Here is a 16,233-nt window from a genome sequence, read left to right as displayed (position 1 = left end):
GGATTGGAGAAAGGCTCAAGAAACCCACCCTTGTCTCCGGCTCGCGCGCACAGCTTCCGGTGAGCACCAGAGGTTCGCAACTAGGGCTGGCGCCGATCTACACGTCGGTTGGTGGCGCACAAAAGGGGAATCGGTCACTCTCATCGGAGGCCGAAGAAGGGCCATTAGCGACCGAATCTGCGCCGACGGATGCTCTGCTAATCGACGTCGAAGGATGCTCCGTTGATCGACGCTGAAGGCGTGATGAAGGCATCACTACAAGCAAGAGAGAGAGAGAGAGAGAATGGAGGCTTGGCCGAGGCACGCTAGAGGAGAAGACGCTGCTAGCGGTGAGCCCGCGGCGATCTGCGATCGGGCGAGGAGAAATCGAGAGAGGGCTCGGGAGAAAGGAAAGACTCGCGTGAGGGGAAAGAAATCGACGAAAGAAGGAAAGAATAAGGAATTAGGGCTTAATTAAATACTTAGGTTTAATTTAATTAAACTCTAAATTTTCTCCTTAATTAACCCCCACTTAAATGGTGTTCCAAACAGGCCTCCTCTGTACCTCGAATTCATCCTCTCAAAATGGGTCATACGGACTCCGTTTAAATCCCGAAAAATTTCCGAAAAAATCAAATAATACTATTTCTCCAATAACCTTATTATTTGGGTACCGTATTTTACATATTTAGTCAAGTATCAAATTGTCACCCGTACAGGGGAGATGCTATCAAAATTTCCTCTGGCAGGGACTCCCCTGGGGCGTGACATTAAAACCAATTAGCATTTAATTTGTAGTCCTCGTGGGATCGATTTATAAATTTTATTACTTGACGACGATCGTGCGCTTGCGGTTTATCACATCAAGTTTTTGGCGTCGTTGCCAAGAATTGTGTGTTTGAATCTAGTTAGTTTACATTTATGTTTTTCTAGACAATTCTTTAATTCTTATATTCTTTATTCTTTATCTTTCATTACTGCATTTCCTTCTTGTCTTTAATTCTACATTTCTATGTTTTCTCATATTTTTTTTTAGACACTATGAGTACTAACATGTCAAGCTGACCATTAAGAGAATTCTCTGCACCCATTTCTACAAGTTTTTTTATCTTTGATTGTACAATTTCATATTGAAGCAAAGAGTTTCCAACTAGATCCACAAATAATTACTATGATACAAGGTAATAAATTTGGAGGGGAGGTATCAGAAAGGCCATATCTGTACCTTGAGACATTCTTGGAGCTTTTTGATAAGGTAAACTATGAGAGTATCTTAGCGGATGCCATTCGATTGATGATATTTCCTTTTAGTATCAAGGATAGGGTGAAGAATTGGTTTTATTCTCTTCGTCCTCAAAGCATCACAAATTAGAAACAATTAGAGTAGCAATTTCTAAATCATTTTTTCCCTCCAAGAAAAACAATGTTTATGAGGAAGTGTATTACAAGTTTTGTTTAGCCAGATGGAGAATCGCTATTTGAAGCATATGGGAGATTCAAAAATTTATTAAGGCAGTGTCCTCATCATGGTTTAGAAAGGTGCCTGCAATTGCATATATTCTACGTGGGAATTTCTTTTTCAGATAAATCTTTATTGGATTCATTAGCTGGAGGCTCCTTTATGAACAAAAGTATGGATGAAGCATATATATTAATTGATCAAGTAACAGTGAACCTTCATGAATGGTCAGATAGAAATTGGATGGAATTTCCCCTGAGAACTTCAGAGGTGCAAGCCATGAAGGCAAAAGAGCCTGCCAAACAAAATGCAGTTCAACCATCCAAGAGTTTTGAAAATCACAAGTCACAGAATGAGGGGTTCAAATAGTTGGAAGAAAAGATTGATAACATATTTTCAAAATGGTTCAAACATAACTTCCCTCCTACCCAAACAAAGTCTAGTGAATATTGTAATGATATTAAGTTGAGAAGTGGCAAGAATCATGAAGAACTTCTTGAAAAAGACTTGTATAGAATTGAGGAGAAGAACAGTATAATACCACAAAAACTCAGTTCCATTACCCTAAAAAGTGTCCAAAGGCCACAAGTACCTTTCTCTCAATGGTTGATCACACCATCACTAGATAAGCAAGTTGAACCACAACCACAAGCTCAATCATTCCCAAGACCTCCACTTAGGATTCCTTTTCTACAAAGGCTAGTGGGGGCTAACAAAGATGAAGATTTTCGCTTATCAATATGGTTGAGTGCAAATTTCTTGATGTCTATAAATATGGGAACTCTTCAGATGATGAGTGTAATGATAATGTAGTGGTCAACATGTTTTCATATCTACCTCCTTGGTTTACAGGGAGGGCATTGTAGTGGAATTGAATTTTCAGATGATGAATGTGATGAGGTAGATCAACTAAATGTTACAAGTGAAGTTATTGACTCTCCTATAGTTGATGTGGGAATATTCTTCACTACACGTGTTATTGTTAATGATATGGAAGGAAGTGTAGAAAGCTATGCTGTGGAAGTAGCATCTCAAGAATCACCTCCTTTGCCCACACAACCCTTAAAGACTATGAGAATAGAAAGGATTGAACCTGTGGTTGATCAATGTGTAGGGACTTATTCAGAGTTAGAAGAGTCTTAAGAATCACCACCTTTAGTTGTACCAACACCTGAGCTAGAGTTCGAATCATCATTTGATTCAGAAGAAGTCACATCCACATGTTTAGAAGTTTCAGATATCTCTCAGAAAAGTAAGGTTAGTATTTCTTGTGATCTTTTGGAAAACTATATAGAGGTACCTATAATTGAATTTATTGGATGTGATTCAATTTTTATTACTTATTCATCTTATCTTGATATGGTTCTGGTTCTATCTTATATAACATGCTTGTGGGAGATTTTTTTTCTGTTGGGTGCAGTTTTTAAATTGGAAGCTCAATTTGAAACATCTTTGACCACCTGAAAGAACTTTTAAGAAGACGCCAATAGAGAAAGAGTTACTTCACATTATAGCTCATATGTTGAATGCTCTCTCCATAATAAGAGTCTTTGGTAAGAGGATGTTGAAATATCTTACCCATCCAAGAGTGAGACTTCGATGAGTCTAATGAGGTGGTCGAGCTTAGGACCTAAAACAAATGCTTCTTGGGAGACAACCCAAGTTTCTTTCTTATTATTATTTCAGTTTATTTTCTTTTCTCTTTTCTTAACCCAATTCCTTTACTTAGTTTTTCTTGTCTATACTTCTTTTTTAGGATACATTGTTTAGGAGGCTTGAGGATACTGGAGTAATTTCAGAACTTGATTGATCCATTAACATGGCACGTCTCACTTGGTATCTCCTTTAACCTTAGCTCTCTCTCTTATTTGACTTTGTTTTCATTGGGACAATGGAAAATTTAAGTCTAGGGTGATGCATACTTAGATGCATATATGTTGGGTTGGGTTATAGTTTAGATTTTGATAATAAATTGTTGCACTTTGTTTTCTTAGATTAGTTTTGTCTCAAGTTTTGAGGCATTTTGAATTATACTATCCACACTATTACTGTTGACTTATCCAAGTGTAAATTTCTAGCACGATCATTATCTAGAGGTCATGAATTACACTTTATATTTAGTGATTTGTTTTTTCTATCTCTAGTAAAACAAAATGAGCATAGCCTTTGTTTGATAACAAAAATTTTCACACGTTTTCATTTAGAATCATGTTCTTAGGGTACTAGTGCTAGTATGTTTGGTGGTCTATTTTTTTTCTATCTTCAATAGCAGGACATGAACAAGTTGGTGCAAGTTGCACCATAATCAAACCTGAGTTTTGATGTTGTCAAAGGTTCAAGTTAAAACTTGTTGTGATCTAACAAGTTGCCTAAGTGTGCAGGTTGTTTTCTCAATTGGGAAAGACCTAGCTGGAGGCTAGGCAGGAGAAGTCTTAGCAGATCGTGGAACCCAAGTGAAAGTTCAAGTGGGTCGAGAGGACCCGACACTTGGCAGTGTGATTGAGAGGTCTGGAGGACTAAAGTTCAAAAGAAAAGTCCTGGCGAGCCGATTAAGGCTAAGTGAAAAGTCCAAACAAGATCTGGAGGATCAATGTTTGACAGGTAGATTGAGGTAAATAACTGGAGGAGCAATAGTGAGGTTGGGTTCCTAAAGGGAATAATCTAAGGTCGCTGATCCAACTAAAGAAACCGGGAAGGTTTCCAAGTTGAGATCAAGATAGTTGAACTGTTTATTATTACTACTCATGTATTTTATATAGCTGGTCTAACACTGCTTTGTAGGATTATATTGTCTAACACTGTTTTGCAGGTTATGTCCTGATCGGATGACCAAACACAGGGATCGACCGAACGAACTAGGTTGACTCAGCATAGATCAATTCAATCAGCAACGATCAGAAGCAGAAGGAAACTACACTGATCGGTCAACCAAATGATCAACATTAAAGGAACAGTAAATACGAATCTTGGCAAATATCAACGAACAAGGAAAGAGCCAGTTCGGTCGACCGAACAAAGGGATCAGTTGATCGAATCCTTAATGGTCATTAATTATCAAAGATCGAATCAGCATCGGTTCTCACCCAAGAAGGAAGGGAGTTTGTTTAGTCGACCGAACCTAGGGATCGGTCGACCAAACATCGACGATTCTTATAAAAGAGAGCTCAAGGTCTAAGACTGGGTAACTCAGTTCTGCTTCGAAAATCATCTCTGTGCAAGCTTCTGCTACTGCTCTACGACTCGCAAGCTGCTCCATCCAGAAGTGCCGACCAAGCTTTGTCATCAATTATTGTCAGTATATTTTCTGTTAGAAAAGCTTGCATTGTACTTAAATTCTTACAAGATAGTAGGGTGTTACTATCTTGCATATTGTACGCACTACTTCTTTTCGAGGTTTTCCGAAAGAAGAGTATTAGTTGATTGCCCATCGGTGCGCTCAAGGATCGCGGGCCTTGGAGTAGGAGTCGACCTAGGCTTCGAACCAAGTAACCGAACTGTTCTTTATTTTTCCGCTACACGACTTTGTTTTTAACAAGTAAAAGAAAAGTTTTAAAAGCGCGATATTCACCCCCCCCCCCTTTCTATCGCACTCATTTGATCCAACAATTGATATCAGAGCCTCATAGATATGAAATTATTTAACCATTTTTCTAAGCACTTTTAAAACTTTTTATTTTTATTACTTTTGTTTTTCTTTTAGAATTCTCTTTCTTTTTCTTATTTCTTTCTCAAGCACTACTAATCCCAAGATGATAGTCTTGGAAATTTATTTTGTTATTTTCTCTTGTAGTCAAGGATGTCAAATTCCTACCAAGAAGGATACATCACCGTCCGACCCCCTCTATTCAAAGGGGAGAAATTCAGCTATTGGAAGAACGGGATGGAGTGCTACCTTAAGTCTGATATCGAACTATAGTTTACAATACTAAAAGGCTACACACCTCTAACAAAAGATGGAATACCACTAGAACCAGAAGACTGGACTCCCCCAATGATCAAGAAGGCACAACTAAACTACAAGGCGATCAACACCATTCAGTGCGGGCTCACAATGGAGGAGTTGAACCGAGTTGGCCCCTACAACAACGCTAAAGAACTGTGGGACTATCTGGTAAAGCTACACGAGGGGACCAATGAGTCAAAGGTAAATAAAAGAAACCTTTTATTAAACAATTTATTTAACATTAAAATGCTTCTTGGAGAAACGGCTTCGCTACTACATGCTCGACTAAAGGACATTCTCAACTGCCTCCATCTGATCGGACACAATCTGGAGAATCACGACACAATAAGGTACGCAGTAAATACTTTTTCGCGGAATGCTTTGTGGGCATCAATTGTAGATGCTTACAAAGGTTCTAAGAATCATTCAATTCTTAAGTTAGATGAATTATTTTGTGAATTGGAATTACACGAACAATCTAACGTGAGCCATGTCGAGAAAGTAGTTGCTTTGTATGCAGGTCCAAGAAAGGAAACCAAATCAAGAACAAAGATCGAGTCCGAAAGTGAGTTAGACTTTGACTCAACAAATGAAGAAGAACCAGTCAACATGGTTCGGAGATTATTGACAAAAAAGAAAATCAGAAGAAGTGCTAAGAAGACACCACTCAACTAGATGCAAAACAAATCAGAAATGATTTGTTACGGATGCAACAAGAAGGGGCATTTCAAAAATGAATGCCCAAATCGGAAAGAAGAAAGGCCCAAGTCGATAAGAAGAAAGAAACCCCTCCATGCAACGAGTCATCCTCCGAGGAATCTGATGCAGAAGAATTGAAGCATTCCAGTTATCTTTCCTTTATGGCAAGAAATGAAGAATCTGATTTCGAGGAATAGTATGAGTCCAGAAACTACAGCGATTTCGAGGTCGACATCGAGTCCGAGAGAAGCCACGGATCCGCATCCGAAGGCCCAAATATGGTAACGATGTATTCAAAGTCAAATTTAGTTAAAGTTGTTAAATGTTTATTTAAAAAATTATCAAATTTTGAAAAGCAAAATAACTTGCTACTTAAGGGCATAGTCCACCTTAAGAAGCAAGTTAACTTGAGTGACTCAACTAACCAAGTTCAAGTCAGAACTTCAACTCAAGTTGCAAAACTTGAGGAGGAAAATTCTAACTTGAAAGGACAAGTCGAGCAACTCAAGAAAATGTTGAAAAAGTTCGAACTGGGGTCCAAGTGTCTAAATATGGTACTTGGATCGCAACGAGCTGTGTACAACAAATCGGGACATGGTTATAAACCAAATCAAACAAATAAACCATATATGCCCTTAATTAGTCAAAATATTAAAAGTTAAGTCTAAGCATGGGTTCCAATTAAATGTTAAATTAAACCAATCAAACCAAATTTATACTTGATTCCTAGGAGTCAAATCCATTACTTAGATAGACCATATCTAAGCTATGACTAAGGGGGAGTAAGTAGAAGAATGATTCAACCAGCTTGATCAATCTACTTTCCATGATTAGGAGTAGATTTAGTTTACTTAGCCTAGAATGGTTAGTTAAAAAGATTTACCAAACCCTATAACATAGCACCGTAATGAATTGGGATGATAGTACGCCAAGGAAACTTTATCGAAGGCATGTCTAGGCTGAATCTTGTGTCTTCTACCTGGTGCACTAGACTTAGTAAATTTGACCGAAACTACCCGAATCAAACATGGGCAAATTAGATCAAAATTTAGTATTAAGTTTTTTGGGTAGGACTATTTTGGAAAGTATTTAGCAAGTGGTCCACCGTTGATACACAAGAAGGTCATATGCCTCGCCACTGAACTGGAAACTTATCCTTAGGAAGATTGTTTGATTAACCCAAAGCTAAGTTTGAATCTAACATTAGTTCAATAACCTTTTTTGAAATTTAACAAAAATTAATTAAAAACTAAAAATTATTTTAAAAACTTAATTAAAAAAAATATTAAAAATTATTTTGATTAAAAATTATTTTAAACTTAATTAAAAAATTAATAAATATTTTAAACTCAATTAAAAATTATTTTAAACTTAATTAAAAATTATTTTAAACAAAGTAAAAAATTATTTTCAACTTAATTACCTTAATTAAAAAATTATTTTAGACTTAATTAAAAACAAAATTAAAAATTATTTTGATTAAAAAATATTTTAAACTTAATTAACTTAATTAAAAATTATTTTAAACTTAATTAAAAAATTAAAATTTATTTTAAACTCATTTAAAAACATAATTAAAAATTATTTTAAACTTAATTAACCTAATTAAAAAAAATTAATCTTAATTAAAAAATAAAAAATTATCTTAAACTTAATTAAAAATTATTTTAAATTTAATTAAACACTAAAAAATATTTTAACTTAATTAAAAACAAAATTAAAAATTATTTTAAACTTAATTAAAAATTAAAAATTATTTTAAACATAATAAAAAATTAAAAATTATTTTAAACTTAATTAACTTAATTAACAATTATTTTAAACTTAATTAACATAATTAAAAATTATTTTAAACTTAATTAAATTTATTCAAAAAAACTTACTTAAAATTATTTTAAAACTTAATTAAAATTATTTTAAAAACTTAATTAAAAATTATTTTAAAACTTAACTAATGTAATTTTTTTAAAAAAAATTGATTAAAATTATTCTAAAAATTTAATTAAAATTATTTTAAAATTAATTAAAATTCTTTTAAAAACCTAATTAAAAATTCTTTTTAAACATAACTAATTTAATTTTTTTAAAAATAATTAAAATTATTTTAAAAAAAATAATTAAAAATATTTTTTAAAAAATAGTTAAAATTAATTTTTTAAAAAAAATTAAATTTATTTTAAAAACTTAATTAAAATTATTTTAAAACTTAATTAAATGTTTAATTCTAAAGCTTAATATTATTTAAATCTTAATTAAGACTTAGTTAATATTACTTAATTAAATTTAAAAAAACTTAATTAAAATTATTTTAAACACTAAATAATATTCAAACTTAATTAAACTAATTCAAGCCAAGTATTCTATTGATACAATTAAATCAACAATATAAATAAAATTCTAAAATTTACCCCCTTAATTAAATTCATCCTTTAACCAAACTTTTGTTTAAATCCTACGTTTTGTGCAGGAATCCAAAGTTTTAGATAAATGGATCTTGGACAGTGGCTGCTCCAGACATATGACTGGGGATCAACACAAATTTACCAATATCAAGTTCAAAAATCTAGGATCAGTTGCCTTTGGAAATAATGGTAAACTAAAGGTAATTGGTACAGGTGAAATTCAATTACAATCTAATATATCAATTAAAAAGATTTTACTTATTGAACACTTTCATTATAATTTGCTTAGTATAAGTCAATTATGTGATTCAGGATTTAAATTTAAATTTCTTTCTTCTGAATGCCTAATAAGTTACAATGATTCAACTAATATATTGCTAACAGGATTTAGAGATAAAAATATATACTCAATTAATCTACCTAATACATTACCCAAGTGTTTTTTAACACATGATGAAGATACATGGTTGTGACATAGGAGATTAGCTCACACCCATATCAGAAATTTACTAAAATTAAACAAAAATGGATTAGTGAAGGGTCTACCAAATTAGGAAATCCTAAAAATAAGTTTGGTAATTCTTGTCAACAAGGAAAACAAATAAAATCAACTCATAAATTAACTAATCAAAATAAAACTAATAAAATACTTGAACTCTTACATTTAGATTTATTTGACTCTCATGGTATAAAATCACTAAATGGAAGCCTTTACTGCTTAGTAATTATAGATGACTACTCGAAATACACTTGCGTTAAATTTTTATCTAATAAAACTGAAACTTTTGAGACATTTAAAAATTTCTGCAAACAAATTGAAAATGAAAAAGAAATTAAAATTAAGAAAATTAGAAGTGATAATGGAGGGGAATTCAAAAATTAATCTTTTACTAATTTTTGCTGAGAAAATGGTTATCACCATGAATTTTCATGCCCAAAAACTCCACAACAAAATGGCCTCATAGAACGCAAAAATAGAACTTTACAGGAAGCTGCAAGAACAATGTTAAATGAATATAATTTAACTAAATATTTTTGGGCTGAAGCTATTAATACAGCTTGTTATGTCCAAAATATAATTATAATTAACAAAAGTCAAAATAAAACATCTTATGAAATTTATTTTAATAAAATTCCTAACATAAAATATTTTAAAGTATTTGGATGTAATGTGCATATTTTAAACCTTAAAGATTACTTAGGGAAATTCACTTCAAGGACTCAACAAGGAATTTTTCTTGGTTATTCATCTACAAGCAGAGTCTATAGGATTTATAACACGACCACTTTGAAAATTGAAGGAACCACTAATGTAACTTTTGATGAAAATAATATCATAACTATTACTCAACAAAGTTCAACTAATCAAGAGGAAGAGGAACAATTAACACAAACCAAATAGCTTGAAAATTCTAATCCACGAATATTAAAATCAAACCCTAATCATCCGATTGACCAATTTGAGCTTCTACACTGATCTTGTAGATTGAGGAAGAGGAAGAAGATGGGAGTGTGATATGTTAAACTGCAAATGCATGGTTGTCATCAATTAATAAAATTTATAAATGTTGATCCCACGAGGACTAAGGATTAAGTGCTAGTTGGTTTTGTACTTTGAGTTTGACTAGACAAGATTAATAAGTGTTTGTCTGGAGATTTTCAACTAATACCATAAAGTAAAAGGAAGAAAATCAAAGAAGTCTTTAATTCAGAAAGTGTTCTATGCTGTTGGTTTCATTGTAATGGTGGATGTTATGTTATGAATTTGCCCTTTCCTAGTTCTCTACTTATATATTTCTAGGACAGTCTAACTCACCATAGAATCCCACCGCACGACAGTGTATCAGAGTACTCTCCCTGCCAGTAACTAGGTATGCCATCAAGTGAAGAAGAAACTTAGAGAGTCCAGGTTTTTAGTAGAGTATCTCCTGTCACCAGGTCTCCCTTGGGTATACATCTCTAGATTAAATAGGTCACTTACATAGCATATGATTAGGGAAAGCCCATTAGGTCAAGTAAAAGACTAATCCATACATAGAATTATTCTCCCCTAGAGGTTATAACCCATATAGAAGGATAGTTACTTTAGATAATCAACTTTGAAACAAGCACCCTAAATCCATGCCAACCTATATCGGATCACAAACTCAAATAAGAAAACAATTTATGCATCTATTTAATGAAAGTTCAGGTTCATACTCAACTCTAGACATACAACAATATATCTAGTACAAAATTCAGATTTATGCATACAGAAATGTAATCTAGATATACAAATTCAAGTCTACAAAAGGTAATCTTCTTACAAGCATTTCATTAAATATCACAAGTACATACAAGCTTCATCAAATTAAGGAATTGGCAATTCAATAGAGTTTATAACATCCACACATTATAATTTCTACCTACGTCCTAGAACAGTAAAGATCTACTCCAAAGCAAATAGCAATGCAATCCAAAAACTTAAATACATAAAAATTTCCAAATACCTAATGAAAGGGAGTAAAAACTTAACCTTGATGTCAAGTGGAGCCTTTTGAAGCAGATCTTGGAATCCTGATAAGGATGGAGTAGTAGAATGGCCTCAAATCATCCAGATGATGACTCCGGATGCAGGGATTTGACCTAGATGGTCTCCTCCTATCCACCAAGCTTCCCCCCTAAGGAAGGAGATGAAGTGCCCATTTTATAAGGGTGAGGCACGGGGTGGTCGTGCCTTTAGGCATGACCAAACCGTCTCTTGGCTACGTAGTCGTGCCTAGAGGCACGGCCAGAGCCAAGCTGGCTTTGGCTCAAATAGCTTGGCCGTGCCAAGAGGCATTGTCAAAGCTATCCTTTGGCTACTTAGTCATGCTTTTTTGCACGGCTTGGGCAGAGGTTGCTCTATTCTGCCTTCATGGTCGTGCCACATGGCACGACCTGATCTTCAAAACTGGAAATCTGGAGACATAGTCATGCCTCAAGGGATGGCCAAACCCATTCTGGCTCTGGAATGTGGCACGGGCAAGCTCTGTGGCCACACCTTTTGGCATGTCCAGAGCCAAGTTGGCTTTGGCTCAAATAGCTTGGTCATGCCAAGAGGCATGGTCAAAGCTATCCTTTGGCTACTTAGCCGTCCTTTTTTGCACGGCTTGGGCAGAGGTTGCTCTATTCTGCCTTCATGGTCGTGCCATTTGGCATGGCCTGATCTTCAAAACTGGAAATCTGGAGACATGGTCATGCCTCAAGGGATGGCCAAACCCATTCTGTCTCTGGAATGTGGCACGGGCAAGCAGGCCATGCCTTTTGGCACTTCCAGAGCCATTCCTACTCTGAATCTCTTCCTTAACCGTGCCCAATAGCCGGCCATCCCCTCCAGGTCTTGCCTCAAGATATAACCAGGTCAAATTTGGTTCCATAATGGTTGTTGCTCTCTCCCTTGCCTTGGACACTCCATTCCTCGGCTTTTCTCTCCACGGGTAGACAAAGCTAGGTCCTGATCTTCATCAAATTATCTTCCTTTACACCTATAGAATCCTTTTTCACTCCAGACTACTCTTGAAAATGAAAATAGACTCCGAGCATATCTCTAAACGTAAGATAGTAATTATGCTAAAATTAATATGATATAGGGTGCAAAGGCATAGATCATAGACAATGAATGCAAGAAGATGTGCGTTAAACCCTACAAAATAACGTATATAATCTACGCACATCACTCCCCCAGACTTAAACCTTTGTTTGTCCTCAAGCAAACTCTGCAATCTGGATTCATGAGTTAAAATGTGTATACCTAATGATTTTATCCATTTCTTTCAAACTATTAAAATCAATGAGCATAATCAAGAATGGTGTAAAATAAAGCACTCGATTGTTATCAAACAAAATTCTATAGTCTAGAAATATATGTAGGAATAAGTGCATCATAATCCTTGGTGAATCAACTTAACTCTATCAAACAATATCAATAATGACCATGCCCATAAATGGATTTAATCTTAGCCTATGAATAATTTCTCCGTGCTTAGTGCAGATCGTGACCTAAATTCCTCAAGTATCAACTCCTAATCCTAGTCAAGTCGTCATTAAACTATCTTTTCCATTCATTCCCAACAAAAACACTGATTAGTTCATCTATCCTAAATCTACCCAAGGTCTAAAGAATGTGCTCGATATTAAGAGAAATTTAGTGTTTGTTTTCCTAGTAACCTAACTCGGTCTCAAAGGGGCAAACAACTAATTTCCACTCACGATAATAATTTTTTTTCAATCCCTTATTTCATCATTTGCTTTTTTTCTTTTTTTAAAAAAATAATTCAATTGCACATTTGTAACGATGCAATTGGTGGGATTACATTTTTCCAAATGAGTTTTAATGATTTGAGAATCAATCTAATGACCAAGATGTAGTTAAGAAATCACCATGGAAATTCAAGTACACATCAAGTCTAATGAATCATGACTATTTTCAGAACTGTCAACTATCAAAATAAGGCAAAGTGTAAGGAGATCCTTAAACTAGACTAGAATCAAATATTTTCAATGAAATCTAATGCCCATGTCCTAGTATTGAAGATAGAGAAAAATATATCACCAAACATACTGACACTAATTACCAATCATATGGATCTAAACAATAAATGTGCAAAAAATATTGTTATCAAACAAATGCTATGCTCATTCTAATTCACTAAAGATAGAAAAAATTACTCACTAAATATACTAGAACTGAAAAATGTAACTCATGAAATCTAGATAATAAGTGTGCTAATAGTTTACTCTTGGACAAGTCAGTAGTAATAGTGTAGATAATGTAACTCAAAATGCCTCAAACTTTGAGAGAAAACTAATCTAAGAAAACAAAGTGCAACAATTTATTATCAAAATCTAAACCATAACCCAACATATATGCGTCTAAGTATGCATCCCCCCAGACTTAAACTTTTTATTGTCCCAATGAAAACAAAGTCAAATATGAAAAAGGGTTAAGGTTAAAGGAGTTACCAAGTGAGACGTACTAAGTTAATGGGTCAATCAAGTTCTGAAATTAATCCAATATCCTCAAGCCTCCTAAACAATGTATCCTAAAAAAGAAATATGGACAAGAAAAACTAAGTAAAGGGATTGGGTTAAGAAAAGAGAAAATAAAATAAACTAAAATAATAACAAGAAAGAAACTTGGGTTGCCTCTCAAGAAGTGCTTGTTTAAGGTTCTAAGCTCAAGCCCTTATCATATCCGCCAAGCTTAAATCTTGACCTTGGTGGTGTCAGATATTTTAGAACCTTCCTGCATAAGGTTCTAAAATTCTCTTTAACTAATATGCCTTCCTTCAAAGGTTCATCATGAAATCGTCTATGTGAATCCTTTGCAACATGTTCCCTGTAGCCAACATTCTCAACAAAGAATTGGTTAGTAGCATTATATATATTAAATAAAAGCATACTACTAACAATTATAGGAACAATTAAATCATTGAGCATGGGTGTTATTGAAGGAAATGATTCTTGGGGCTTTATATCCATTGCATAAGTCCCTATATTACCCTCATCATTCATATCTCGTCTTGCATCATTTGTAAAATCAAATTAATGTGTGAACCAAGGAAATGATGCTTGGGGCATTGCCCCTACACTTCCTTCCCCAACTTTATTAATATCAAGCCAAAGGGAAGGCTCCTCTTGATTATTGACAATAGGAGGTATTGGAATTAGAGCAGTTGATACGCTACCGCAAGTGTACAATTTTATCGTCAGTAATAAAAAGATATTAAATCCACAGGGACTAGTTATAAGCACTAGAGATGTCTCACAATGAATTAGCTAAACAATCGACAATGGAAGCGAATGTACTAAGCAGCAACTAGAAATAGAAATAGAAAAGCAAATGTAAGAACTTGGGTTTTATGAGAGTTTTAGGAATTCGGTTTCATTGTGATATTTATCAATGTAAGATGATCTATCAATTCTTATCCTCAATTGCCATGCATTTGCAGGAAGTTGTCAGTTTTCTCCTGTAGAAGTCAACCGGCAAGGAACTTTTATCTATACCTCTAGTAATTTAATAGTCATGATCCCTATGAAGTCCGTTAGTAGGGTAGCCTGTCACCAATGCCCCTCGGTCATACAACATAGAAACACATCACCATTCAATCCACATAAAGGCATAGGGGATAAATGCACTCAACTATTCCACCTCCTTGTAGAGACTAGCTTCACCTTTTAAGGCGATTCTCTAGATGTTCGTTAGCGGGGCAGCCTGTCACTAGCGCCCCTTGGTCATACGATCTAGGGGATCCCTCTACAAGATCCACAAGTATCACAGACATCCAATTGATCATGGTAATTAAATCCAAACACAACAATCCACACAAGATCAAATATATACAAAATATAACAATATCATTGAGATAGGAAATTGGCATATCCATGAGATTCTTACATCCAATCACACCACAAATATTCCCTTAGTCCTAGAACAATGAATCTACTCCATAATATAAAGGTAGAGATCTGAAGACAAAGAGTTCACAAACATTTCAATCCCAATTAACAAAAAAGATTAGAAATGCTTATCTAGTGACGAGGAGTGATCTTCGGAACCAATCCCTAGCTTCTGGAGTTGAATCAGAGATGTAAATGCCATTAGAACACTGGATCAATGTTGTAGAAGGTGAAGGTTAGCCGCAAACTTGATCTCCCCAAAAGGGAGAGCCCTCCTCCTCCTTGAAAGAGGAAGAAGCTCTTTATATAGGGTAGGGCACGGGCACCACACGACCCATACCACGGGCGTGTGGCACACACGGCCCCGGCTATTTTGCTCTCGGCCATGGTCACATGTCTGTGTGGCCTTCACACGACCGTGTACTATTCTTTCTCTGGTTTGCTCACACGGCTGTGTGGCTCACATGGCCATGCCAATCTTGACCTCTGGATCCCTTGCACGGTCGTGTGGCACACACGGCCTGGCCTTGCCTCTTCTCTGGAAATGGTGCACTGCAGTGTAGAGATGTTGCTTGGGCCATGTACATCTACACGGCCCTGTTCTGGTCATGCTTCCTGATGTGACACGGTTGTGTCGATCTACATGGCCATGTCATTCTCCTTCTCTGGTGAAGCTACACGGCCTGCCTACTCCACACAGCTAAGGTCATTTTTCTCCATGCTCCTTTAGCATGGCCATGTGGCTCACATGACTAGTGTCATCTTCCTTTGGTTGTTTCCTTGATCGACCACAACATCATTACTTCTCCAAATTCGACTCCTGTAGACAGAAATACACAAGAACAGATCTCCGAACAAAGAAAAGTATTTATGCTGAAAGTAAGACAAAGAGTATGAAAGTGCATAGACAAAGCATGCATAAAATATGTGAATGCACGTCAAAACATGCTAAACAGGTGTATATAATCTACACACATCACACCCCTAGACTTAAACTTTTTCTTGTCCCAAAGTAAAATGCCGCAATCCAAACTCATGTGCTCTATAATTCATCATAATCCCTAGTGCACTTTCCTAACCCTATCCAAAAGTTTCATTGATGAGCATGATCATGGAAACAACTCAAGTATGGCCTAAGCATAAGTTTCTTGTGCATAGTGCAATAAGTGACCCAAACTCTTCAAGTTTCAATCTGTGTCCTAGTCAAGTCTTCATCCAATCGAGTTCCTAATGTTCCCGGTGATAGACACTTACCTGCCACACACTTGGTTCATATTTCTCAATCCAGCCAAGGTTTCAAAGGCATGCTCGATATCAAGAGAAGCATAGCA

The 16,233-nt window shown here is 35.1% G+C and overlaps 1 non-coding gene across 1 annotated transcript; it reads right to left on the bottom strand.

Moving 5' to 3' along the window:
• Window positions 1-1,405: 1,405 nt before the first annotated feature.
• On the bottom strand, window positions 1,406-1,512 carry LOC122007551. The gene has a single exon (XR_006119027.1). It is a non-coding gene; the product is annotated as a small nucleolar RNA R71 (small nucleolar RNA).
• Window positions 1,513-16,233: the final 14,721 nt, after the last annotated feature.

Source organism: Zingiber officinale, chromosome 7B (genome assembly GCF_018446385.1).
Source record: "Zingiber officinale cultivar Zhangliang chromosome 7B, Zo_v1.1, whole genome shotgun sequence".
Taxonomy (NCBI): Eukaryota; Viridiplantae; Streptophyta; class Magnoliopsida; order Zingiberales; family Zingiberaceae; genus Zingiber; species Zingiber officinale.
This window is presented reverse-complemented; position numbering and strand designations above follow the sequence as displayed.